Below are 13,722 nucleotides of genomic sequence, written 5' to 3'. Positions count from 1 at the left end.
TTCACAAGTGGGGAAGTTGGATACTGATGAGATTCAAATCAAAAAATAGGTAAAACAGATTGGTTTACTGTTGGGAAGATCGAGGAAATGTGGTGATAATCGAATATATAATAATTAAAAGAAGAGGATGAATGAGTATTGTGGAATTGGGTGGAACCCCAATGTACATCATGCTCTAAAATCTTGTCTGCAACTGCTAAAATAGTAAAACTGGGAGAAATTAAATTTTTGTTCTCATATTTTAAATTTGTTTGATAGAGTACGATTTTTTACCTTTATGGATGGAATTGAACATAATGCGATTTTGTGTGGCTCAGCCCCACAGGCTCTCTTTACATTAAAAGGTGGAGAGAGAGAGGTCCCCGGGCACACACGAGCCTCACTTTAAAACACTTCACGATTTCTTCGATAAAAGCGACAACTATTACTACTAGAAAAAATAGAATATGACTACATCTTAGTTATGTTACTTTGTTAAACATGTCATCATAAATTTTTATCAATACACCAGTCTTTTGCCACATTTATACCACCTAATAATGCTACATGCATAATACATGTCATAACAGCATCCATAGTGGGCGGACTATCTATCGTCCACCACTATAGCCATGCAGACAATGGCAAATCCATTGTCCGCGCCCGATACATCGTCCGCAGATGATAGGCCTTCGATCAGGCATCGTCCGCAGTATTGTTGCCCCACTGCGGACGACGCGGACAATGCAATGCGTTTTTCTTTTTTTTTTCAATTTTTTTATCTATTTAAACCCCCATTTCTCTTTCATTTCCCACATCAAATATTTCTCACTTTCCAATATTCCTCTCCCTATCTTTGTCACAAAAAAAATTGTACCTTAGATATTTCGGACTACTTCTTAGCTTTAACTTGGATTTGTCGGTTTTGCTCCAACCTTTCCTCCATGCATGACTTAATTGTGAGTCTTCACCAAAATCAGATTTATCAGCAGTAAAAGGAATTAACATTATAGAGAGAGAGGGTTTGAAAGAATTAACCACAGTTTTGTTCGTCTCATCTTCTTCATCTTCATGGTGAGGCATGGTCATGGTGTCACTTGAGCTTGAACATGATAATTCGTTTGGTTCATCTTGATTGATCTCGGTAGAACTCTGAGGGACTTCCGCAACTTCTTCCTCTTTTTCTTCTTCAATGATTGATTTTTCTTCAAAATATGGAAGTATCACCTCACTCATCATCTTGCTAATATTTTCGAGTCCTTCATTGATCTCTTTGCATGATTTCTCCAAGGACTTCATCGTGTTTTCCATTCTAATTTCTCTCCCTTGTTGTAAACTCTCCTCTCTTTGTCTTTCAAGTTCTTGTAGTATGATTTCAAGTCCACGACACTTTTGCTCGGATTCTTCACTGGTAGTGTATGTCCATGTCGGCTGTCTCCAATATTGAAACGCATCCATTGTTGCGCACCATGCTCTCCTCAAGTACCTCGAAAAAAAATTAAATAACATTACACTCTAAATCAGTATTATCAACATTTCTACAATATCAGCTTAAAGCAAGAATATTCCCCGGTAACGGTGCCAATAACTGTTAGAGTTTGTATATTAGAAATCACGTTTCGAGTGATTGAATACTTTAAAACTCTTATTTTATTTTCCAATGAATAAAACAGATTATTTTTGTCATAATGTTGTTATGTTTTACATTTAATGGATGTTAATACATGTTTAAATGTATAAGTTAACTTAACAACGTCTAAGTCTTTGTTTTAGTAGACCGGTTGTGGGCGTCGTCCACTTTAAGGTAACACGGTCAGTTCTAAACAAAGAAAAAGATGAATTTCACAACCTAGATGGAATTTGACTATCCATCGAGAAAGGTTGCAATGTCAGTCCGCATATTTCTAAGCCTTACTGAAATAAGATGACATTGGTGTGGTATAGCACTGAACGGATCTAACAGCAAGACTTGTCCTTGGGCTATCTACTGAAAGGCGAGGTCTTGATAATATTTGTTTCTTAATCAATGTAGGTTAGCATTGAGCATACGGTATTGATTATGCATTACTTTGACTTATCAAATGGTGCGGGTTTTTCGTAACCCAATGATCCTGATATATTGGGTAGTGGTGATCAATATCTAGCGGTGCTAAGATTGCTATTATATTGAATCGTGCGCGAGGTGAGTCTCGTTTGATAATGTCCTCAAGAGGAGCGCGAAACAAAGTTTTATTATTCGGAACCTAGCTAGTTGGAGTTTGATTACTCTATGAATAATAAATAAGTGTTTCATGCTAAGTCCACTCTTGGAATTAATAAGAAGTTAATTAATTAAGTCCATAGCAGACATTAATTAATTAATGGACATTTTTATCTTAAGTGCGGGAAATGAAAGTTAAAACGGAAACCGGGATTACTTATAATTTCGGATTTGGATGGAGAGAGTTCAATATTACTTGATGTAGTGGCTGCTCGTAATATTCCAATTAAGCTTATATTAAATTGTGGGTTCAATTTAATTAGTAAAAAGTAAATTGGATGAGCTCATATCCAAAACCTTCCATAGATCCCTGTCTGGGCCCAAAAAGAACTTAATATAAATAGGAGAATAAAGGAGACAGAATTATCACAATTTCAGCACTTGAAATTTTCGAAAATTTCGCCCCCCCCTAGCTGAGGAGATTTTCGATTTTCACTCCTATTCACAAAAGGATTTCTTCTGTATTCTTTATTTAAGTCCTAGTATTCTGGTGAGATCAGCCCACACTGATATCGGAGTACAGTTCGGGAACCAGAGAGAAGATTTGTGGTCTAGTATTCAAAGCGTCACGTGGAGAAGCTGCTAGCCATCTTCAATTCTTTGGAGAATTAATTAGGTATTTTTCTGCTCCGTAGAAAAGCATGTTTTAGGTTTCAATATTCTAAAGCATGATTAATTCAAGTTATGAGCATGATACATGTAAGAATTACGCGAATAGATTTTGTCTAAATAATCTTCTAAATAGATCTGATTATTATGTGATTTATTGGTGTGATTAATGATTGCTAAATTATGTTAATTCATGCAAATTAATTAGCGTCCACCAGCGCTTCCGCTGTGCCAGATCCTTCAAAAACTTGATACACTTTTTATTAACACTAAAAATACCTACAAGTATACAGGGTAGATCTAGTATAGCTAAAGGTCAGTACTGGGATATCGAACACGGGGAATATAATTGCAACTGGCTATTATGTACTAAGTGTCAATTACTATCTAGAGAAACAAGAGAATTTTGAATTTTTGAAAGTAAAAACAATTAAAAGCAAATAACAACTAAATACAATTAAATCACAAAGATAAAGTATGAGAGATAAGAGAATTCCATGGATGTGCGTTCACAGTTATTGTTATACAAATTCTAACTACAATACCCTAGCACAGTTTATACTTTGATAGAGTGAGTCACATAAGTTTTGCACATGTGGCACAAGCGTAGATTACTAACACTTGGGTTGTCAATCCTAGATCCGTAACTCCTAAAAGCTCCTAAGACCCTTGAAAAGTCCTCACTCTCAATTAACAGTGTCGTTTTAAGGGAAGCTAAGCTGTAGTGTCTACTAAGTGGATCTAATTCGCCAACCTCCTCTCACGATTATGTAGCATGTTATATTAAATCATACACGATTATATCACTCAATCATAAAGCATCAAGATTAACTTAGGGAATAAATAAAGTAAAAACAAAACGGATATTAAATAGAAAAGGAATTGTATAAACCAATAAAAGTTACTAACAAATCCAAGGAATCCTATGAATTTTGTTAAACATAATTGAATAAGCTAAAAACATAGATTGAAGTGAAGATAAAATGAACATAAGTGCTAAAACAAATAAAACCCAAAGGTTGAATCCTTGTAGCTCTTTGATGATCTCTTGCTTCTTTCTCCAACCCCTTGCGCAATGAAGAACTCTCAAATTTATGGTATGGAAGTAATTGGCAAAAAGATGATAAAGAATTAGGGTTGGAGGAGGAGCTATGAAGGCTCCCCTTTGGGTGGCTATGGAAGGGTAAATATTATGAATTAGGTTATGGGGTATATATAGGCTTGAAAATGATTTAATTTGGTAAAAAGTTTCCTCCAAACAATAGTAAAGATGGAATTTTCGTGCTCCATAGTAGAAGGAAAAGATTTGGTTTCACAACGTAATGTCTTCTTTCCTTATTTCAATTTCCGCCACCAACTCTGCACTTGACAACTTTGCGCGACTTTGGTAGAACGGTCATAATATTCTCCACAGAAATCCGATTGAGATGATCAAGGTACCAACACAAAGCTCTTTCGAGGATTGAAAAAATGACATGTAGAATGCCCTAATCTGACTTCAGGATCGCTAGCAAAATGAGTTTGAAAACAAGCTATCATGCGCCGTGTTTTTGTGGCAGACCGTCGCACCTTGGCTGGCGGTCGCCGCGCATTAATCCGAAGCTTCTGACTCCTTGGTGGCAGTCGCCACGCACTTCCCAGCGGTCTCCGGGCATGTCTTTGTCACCCGCTGAGCGCCAGTTGTCGCTAGAAGTGTTGCGGCGGTCGTCGGACGCTACCTGAAACTCTAGATTTCCTATTTCGCGTTTTGACTCCCTTTTTAGACTCAAATATGCACATTTCTCACAAAACATGTCAAGATACCAAAATAGATGAAATATGCAAATAATGGAGATGTAATGCAATTTTGACATTAAAAACGGACCAAATAATGGCCTTAAAACAGCCACCCGATGATGATCCTCAAAGCCATCGCTGACCATCGGCTCTGGATCTGGCATGCTTACTTGGTGTAGCGGGGTCGAACAACGACATCAACGTCCTCAACTCATCCAACCTCTTCACTGAGCAATGCAATGGAAACGGCCCGGCCATCGAGTTCAATGCAATGGGGTACTACTTGGTCGATGGCTTATACCCAAGGTGGCTTGTTTTTGTGAAGACGATCAGCTGCCCAATGGGTGACAAGAGAGTTTTATTCGCGCAAAGGTGGCTGCGCGGAAGGATTTGGAGCGGGCATTTGGTGTGCTCCAATCGCGGTGGGCAATAGTAAAGGGTCCGGCGCGGTTCTGGTATAAGGACGGCATCGCCGATGTCACCGATTGGAGCGATGATGAGTTGGATCTAGCTCCAGCACGGCGACCCCGCCCCACGTTCGAGGATTACCGATGGGTTTCAATGAGGTTCTATCTAGGCGGGCCTCAATGCGCAACCAACAAGACCATGCTCTGCTCATGAACGACATGATTGAAAAAGTTTGGAACGGTAACCGCCATTGAGAATTTGTAGTTTTTTTTATTTTGTATTGTAATGTTCTCACTTTCAATGAAATGAAGTGTTTTTCCAATTTTTTTAGTGTTTTAAATATTCAAATAAATAAAATGCTTATGGTGGACTATAGGGCGGCCTATAGGGCATCCCACTGCAGGTGAATAGGTAGGAGGATAAAATGCTGATGAGGCGGAGCATAGGGCGCTCTATAGGGCATACCTTAGGGCGCCCCATCGTGGATACTCTAAGAAAGATTATGCACATGCACTCCCTCCATCCCAACTAAGTTGAGTCAAAACTTTTAGAGACAGAAAATAAGAAATTATGTTAAAAAGTAGGAGAGATGAATAAAGAAAAAAGCTAAAGAGAAAGTAAATTAGGTGATGGAATAAAGTAAGAGTGATTAGATTTTTTTTTTGTTAAAAAAGAAAATGACTCAACTTAGTTGGGACGGAGGGAGTACGTAAAATTAAAATTAAGTACTCCCTCTGTCCCATAAAAATATGAGCATTTGAAATGACACAAGAATTAATGCACAATTAGTAAATTAAGAGAGAAGAGAAGAAGGATAGTTAAAATAGTGTTAGTGGATAGTGAGACTCACATTATTACTAGTGTATAATGAGTTGTAATGGTGGGTCATAGTAGTATAAGTTGTAAATAAATTGATGTTAGGGTAATGAGTTGGGGATAACTTTCCATATATGGAAATGCCCATATTTTTATCAGACGAACAAAAATGGAAAGTGTACATATTTTTATGGGATGAATGGAGTATTTATCGCCAATCCACATAAGGGCGGTCTCGTCCCTGCGCGACGAGCCACGGGCGAGCTCGTGGTGCGAGCGACCTGTCTCACGCTGGAGGAGGGGGAGAGGGGAATTGGCGAGACAGCACGCAATATGTCACTACATAGACAATTACACCAAAGAAACTGACACGATCTCTCTTGAGGAAGAACGAATGGTTTGAGGATGATTGTTGTAACCTAAATCTGAATACTACTTCAGATAGCTTCAAGTACCACTATCTTGAGGCTTATTTTAAGCCATAGAGTGAATTTATCAGCTTGCAAACAAGACTAGACGAGGAACACCCCCTCAACAATTAACCTCGGAGGTATTTTCATGTAAATTTCTTCTTCAAAGTCACCATATAGGAAGATATTATTCACATCTAAGTGAGATAGATGTCAGCCAAATGTTGCAGCAAGAGAGAATATGATCCTCACTGTAGTAAGCTTCACAAGCGCAGAGAAAGTATCAAGAAAGTTCATAATGACGTGTTGTGTGAAGCCCTTCGCGACTAATCGTGCTTTGTAGCGTTCAATAGTTGAATGATAGTTGGAGATAAAGAGTTAGTTGAATGATAGTTGGAGATAAAGAGTGGTCATCTGCAGGAGGAGATGGAGGATCGAGAAAAGACGAGGTGGGAAGATAAGAAAAAGGAAACATATCTTCCTCAAACATAACATTGCGGCTGATGTGGATTTGCATTGTGGCAGTGGTGGACGCAGAAATGAACGTAAGTATGGGCTAAATTTTCAAAAATTACCTTGAAACCAAATTTGTAGGTAATTTAGATTATTAATAGGGGCTTTTATATAATAATATGTATAAAATATGAATAAATTTTAGAACTTTATAATAGAAAAAACTTTAAAAAATTAATTACTTAGGGGCTAAAGCCCCTTCCCCCTATACATGTAGTTCCGCCGGTGTATTGCGGCAAGTCTAGCACCTCATATCCTTTGTAACCAAGAAAAAAATATGAAATAAGTGGAATAATGTTTTGGCAGGGTGCCATCGTCAAATGTCGGGCTTGTTCTTGGCCATGAGAGCGGTTATCATCGAACGGACCAACTATTGAAACTTGATCCAATCAGAGTGTGAGCAATCAATTGATCACCAGGATTGCCGCTTGGATGAAGATATTATGAACCGGTATCTTATTGAATTCACGAGGAATAGGATTACGACGGGCCATAGAAGAAAATTTAGGTAAAAAAAATTTTGGTCAAAAAAGGAAGAGAGAATTGAAGACTGATTTAGCAGTGAAATTTCTACTGATATCATGTGAAAATTGAAAGAATACAAAACAGAGAGATGAGAGAATTTGAATTCATTTATCGTAAATCAATTGAAAACAGATACGTCATCTATCCATGAAAAATTGTTCAATTTTTCCATTTTGGGATGTCCAGAAAAAATAGTCCTATTTCTAAAAATGAAAAGTTTCTCCTTCATACTTTACCCACTTTTTTTTCCCTTTTCTCTTACTTTATCCATTTTTCCCCTTCTGTGTCTTACTTTACCAATTTCTCATAAAACTCATGTCGTTTACAAATGAGACTATTTTTTGTGGATGGAGGAAGTACAAAGGAAGAAGCTACTTATATACAAGCAGCTCAACTAGGGGTGGCAAAACAGGTAGCAGGTAACGGGTAGTTCCCATCAGGCCTGATACCCAACGACAATGAGAAATGGGGCAGGATCAGGTAGTGTGTCTTAGAGTTTTGCGGGTAGTGGGTATGCCCGATACCCGCACGGGTATACCTGTTAACCCCGATAATACCCGATATTATTAGTATGAGCCATGTAGAAGCACCAATTTTAGGTCGGTTACGGGTACCTGCAATGTCGGGTATGTGATACCCGACACCGGTATCAGTAATCACATTATGTTGCAGGACAGTTATTGGGAGAAACTTGTTAAATCTTTGATGGAATAAAGTAAGAGTGATTAGATGTTTTGTTTTTTTGTCCAGAATCGAAATGATTCAACTTAGGACATCCCAAAAAGAAATACTATTCAACTTGGTTGGAAGGGAGGGAATAGTTTTCTTTATTTTAGGTATTTTATCAGCAATGAAATATCTTGATGCAGTTGTTGTTATCCTTCACTCTCCATTTGAGTCTGAAATGATGTCCAATATTTCTCTGTTTGTGTGTGATCTCTCTCGGCCGAAGGGTGTGTCTCTTCTTTCTCAAGTCATCATCTCATCCATCTTACTCTTGTCTTGAATAAAAAAAAATATTATCTAACATGCTAATTAGTTTTAGGCTTTTGTAGTTTTTTTTTTACAAGAGTTTCCATACTAATTAATGTTCTATGTAAATTTGAGTTCGAAAACCTTCATCTGAAATCAACCATAATTTCATTGGCTTATAATCTAAATTTTGCTTTCTAAATTATTTTGGAGCCCTTAGGAGAAAAATATAGAAATTTGACTAACCAAAATCATTAGAACTATACGTGAAACACACCCTTACATAAATTTCTTTTGTGCTCCTCATAAGTTGGAAAATATATCTGCACATTGAAAAATGTCTATTGTGCTTACTAGAGACGATCATTTGGTCATTTTGAAATTGAGGTGTAAACAAATACAAATTATATATGTCCTATAAATTTCAAACTCTAATTTGAACCATTAAATATAGTGATTTGACAAAAAAAAAACATTGAAAACTGGCCAGTGCTTCTTATTTATCATTTAATTTTGGTTTCACTTTTGTAGTTCATCAAGTGACACAGAAATCAAACTCATTTACAGCCACGATAACTATTTAATTTTTAGTAATACTTTTTGAAAATATCTAAAACTCTATTAATCTGGTTAAATCATGATTATGCCGACAAAATATAATTATTTTGATTCCTGGCATATATAAAAATGTTAAGGTCGATCAAGTTTGAGTATGAATTGACTGTGATCCTTTTATACTCCAACTCCAACTCCAACTCGATAAAAAAAATGAAGAAAATACCGCGGCAGTGGCTGTGCATATAGAGGCAATAACCCCACTAAATCTATTCATGAAAAAGGCCAATAATGTTTAAGGATTTCTGTCCCAAGCGATAGCTGAATCGAGTTTGTATATGTGCGAACAACAAATGCCCACGTTTTGCTACGCGCCTCCGACAAAATCATACACACATTATATTTTTGATTGAGGACAAAATGAACAAATTAAAATAGAATAAACTGAAGACAATTAAAATGAAAATAATGGAAAAGTCGTACTAAAATCCGCACCGTCGTGATGGGGTTCATCATGCATGCATGCCATTTAAATGGTTTTTATTTTGCACACGTTTCTCTAATTGGTCTGATATAGCTCATGAGATACCTTGCCCGTGACTTTTATTTTAAGTCACATTCTTTATTTTTTAATCGTTAAAATAAGGTTATAATGACTCGAAATAAGCTACTAGTACTTCGAGCTTAACATATTGTAAGTAAGGTTATATCAATTGTGTAGGTCAACAAACATAATACTATCCAATCTGCTAGAATATCATTCTTTTACTTTTTAATTAAGTTTAAAGCATGTTCACTTTTAATTTTGTAAAGTCTTTTCTCTCTAATGAGGTGGCATTCATTCTTCACTAACAATACTTTAATTACGTTTTCTCTTTATCTCTCTCTTACTTCGAATTTTATATTAAAATCCAGTGTCGGATCCAAAATTCTTTGGGAGCGAAAGGAGTATGTATATAAATTATATTTCTAAATGTTACGAACTTGGTGCAAGAAATCTCGTCTTATATGAATTGTGTAAGGTGACAAATGTGAGATAAATTTATAGATTAAATGAACTTGTTTCCTAACATGCTAATGTTTTAAAAATGAGTTTGTTGGGATACTACGTAGATTCATGAATAAACAATCCAATGTGCCAACAATGGCTTGTTTGTCTCAAGTAAAAGGAATCGACCTTCAATTTTTTACTTATCTCCCATATATTGTTCTCGGCTATCATGTGTGTAATAATCTACCAAAACTAAGGAATGAAAAAACAGAACATAACACAAAGTTCCTTTTAACTCTTTATTTTCTGCATATAGTGTGTGCAATAATCTGCCAAGAACTAAGGACTAAAGAATAAACCAAGAAGAAAAAATTCTTCTGTAAACGAAGATAATTTTTTTGTTAAAAAGAAGATAATTTTGAAATATGGGGAGAGAGCTTTGGGGGCCGCGTGTTTTTTTAGTGCACAAAATGTGTTCTCCCACCTTCTTTCCCCCAAATTATTTATAGATCATTAGACGCATTCACTTATTTTGACAATATTATAGCAATAAAAAATTTAAAATATGTAAAGAATGAATCATGTAAAAAAAAAAAAAAAACTACAATTAATTTAAGATTATAAAATTTTAGAATCTAATAGTCTTTAAATTGTCATATGTAATTTGTTTTTCAATTTTTAAAATTAAAAAGATAATAACAATCAATAGTGTATTAAATATATAAACCGAAGGCGTAAAATATAAAAATTTCATATTAACATTGTACAAGCATTAAATTGACATATTTTGTAAGTTGTATTGATAAAAAACTTTTTAGAAACGTATACAAACATTTGAAAATTTTATCAAATTTTGATATTGAAGTATATGCTGTAGGATCCGTTGGAATCTAGTAATTGACATTAATACCCAATTGCATTTTTTGTACATTGTTTGATACTCGGGACTGAATAATCTTGACCATTGATTTGAGATCTAATGACTATCATTTAGTTGTAGTTAGCAATTTAAATGTGAGTTAGCAATATAACGCAAACCCTAAGAGCCTTGATGCATTATTTTTTAGCACTAAAAAAAACGCAAGTATACATAGTATATATAGTATGGTAAAGGTCAGTATCGGATATAGAACAGGGAAGGCAAACAGATTTGTTTATCTCCTACTAAAACTCAATTACTATTTGGAAGAACGGAAGGTTTTGAAAACTTTTTGAAAACTAAAACAATTGAAAGGCAAATAACAACTAATTGCAATTAAGACACGAGAGCAAACGATAGAGATAAGGAATTCAGGGATGTTACGGTTATGGTTATACAAATTCCAAACTACAATACCCTAGCGATTATTACTTTGATAGGACGAGTAGCTAAGCTTATACTCATGCGATAAAAACGTTGATTACACCGATTATGGTTGTCAATCCTAACATAACCCCAAAAAGCTCCTAAGACCCTTGAAAAGTCCTCACTCTCAATTAACGGTTGCGTTAAGCTAAGGGGCGTCCCTAAGTGAATCCTAACTCGCTAGAACTCTCTCATAGTTATGAAGCAAGTTATTTAACTCATACAAGATTGTGTCACTCAATCATGCAGCATCGGAATTACTTAGGGAAGAAACAAAGTAAAAAAAAAACAGATATTAAATAGAAAATTGGAATTGTATAACCAAAGTAATTCTTAACACCCCCAGAATCCTATGAGTTTAGTTAAAATAATGGAATAAGCTAAACACATAGATTGAAAGGAAGAACAATTCGAACATAAAACTAAAGCAAATAAAACCGTAAGGTTGAATCCTTCGTTCATGATGTTCTTGAAATCCTTCTTCAACCCCTTTTGCACAAGCGTCTCTACTTTTAATCTGAATTTATGTTGCAAGTAGAAGCTCTCAGTTGATGAAGCTTGAGGTCTATTTATAGGGAAAAGTCAATCCACATTGTAGAAGGAAAAGATCTTCAAAATATGGTAAATCTTGGGCGGGTCTAAGTCGAACGTTCGCCCCCTTTCTCCGGGTCGCCGATTGGTCGAGTCTGTTCCTTCGGCGGACCGCCTTATGACTTGGCAATCGCCGGGGGAGACTCTTTTCCAGCTAAATTTCCGAGGCGGTTCCGCTTAAAATAACTCGCCCACGCCAGGTTCCGTCGCCGTCCCGAATCAATTCCGAGACTTCGGTTTTGACTCCTTTTTGTCTATAATGCACATTTCTCACAAAACACGTCAAAATACCAAAATAGATAAAATATACAATAATGGACGTATAGAGTGACTTTGACATAAAAACGGACCAAATAATGACCTTAAAATAGTGCAAAATCCGAGCGTATCAAGCCTACCCTACTAATTACTTATATACCCCTTACTCCTCTTCCCTTTAAAAATTTGTCACTATTTCATTTTCGTCCGTCCTAAAATTTTCACCTTTCACTTTTAACATTTTTTGTAGTAGACCTCACATTCCACTAATTCATTCCCTCACATTTTATTATAAAACTAATATTCTCTTTGTCATAGAAATAGTCATTTCTTTTTCGTCATCCATGATATAGTCCATCTCCATTTATACAATTTTTTTCGTCCTTCCTTTTAATGGGTCCCACCATCCACTACACAATTTCAACTACTTTTTCTTCTTCTCTCTTTTTTCCCAAATTTGAAATCCATGTCACTTCAAAAGGGCCCTTTATTTCTAGGAAGATGGAGTATATAAAAATAGGACTCACATGCCACTAACGTTTCAACCACTTTCTATTACATTTTTAAAAACCTTTCGGAAAAAGGGTGACAAATTATTGGGGAAGAATATAATATTTCTTTGATTTCTCTTAATTAGATGCCAAGATTATTTTAGTTGATGAGGATGACTATGATTATCTTGTGGCTATTCATCTAAGATTTTATCATGAGATTCAAACTTACTTCATTTGTCCATGAAAAATAGTCACATTTTGTAATTTTTTGTTGTCCTAAAAAATAGTCTCAATACAAAAATGGAAAACTTTCTCTCACACTTTATCCACCTTTTTCCTTCTCTCTTACTTATTCGCACATCGTATACTTTATCCACTTTTTTTCTCCCTCCATCTTACTTTACCAATTTATCAATAAAACTTGTATGTCCATAAATGAAACTATTTTTTGTAGATAGAGGAATATAAACCAACATATATAGCAAATATTCGATCATGGGATATAATCTTTCAAACTGAACAATTCCATAGTTGGTGTTTGTTGATACGATTCATTATCATATGATTATTCATCTAGATAAGTTGAGGTTATTTTAGTTGGAGGGTGACTATGACTCAATATTATATAATTATTTAGATAGAATTTAGTTGTGAGATTCAATCTCATAAATTAAATATAATACGTATTCAATTATGAGATAGTATAATCTTTCAAACAACGAGCCCATCATAGATTAGGCTGGGATTCAAAAAATTTTAAGCTACACTTAACTCATCATGTCTTCAATTAAAACTAATAGAATATTAACTTAGAACATTATAGAAATTAATATTAATCTAACGCATCATGCTCTTCAATTAAAAATAATATAATATTAACTTAGAACACTATTGAAATTAATATTAACTCTAATATTTATAACTAAGCTATGAAAAATTTAGCATAGTACTTAATAATTAAATTGGTTCTTTGTTGTTGGACTGCTGGCAGCATACATTATTGCACTTTAAAATGGCATACATATTATTGTACTTAAAATGGCATAGGGGTGCAGTTTTTCCCCTACTGCTAATTAATCTCAAATGCTAGATTCTAATAGGCCCATATATGGAATCTTGTAGTTAATTTTTCAGTTATTATGTCATTAAAATGAATTTATTGTTTCTATAACCAATTAACCAATTTATTGTGGCGTCCCGATCGGGGGCGATCGGGGCGC

This window comes from Salvia hispanica, chromosome 2 (genome assembly GCF_023119035.1).
Source record: "Salvia hispanica cultivar TCC Black 2014 chromosome 2, UniMelb_Shisp_WGS_1.0, whole genome shotgun sequence".
Lineage (NCBI taxonomy): Eukaryota > Viridiplantae > Streptophyta > Magnoliopsida > Lamiales > Lamiaceae > Salvia > Salvia hispanica.
Note: the sequence above shows the minus strand (reverse complement) of the source record.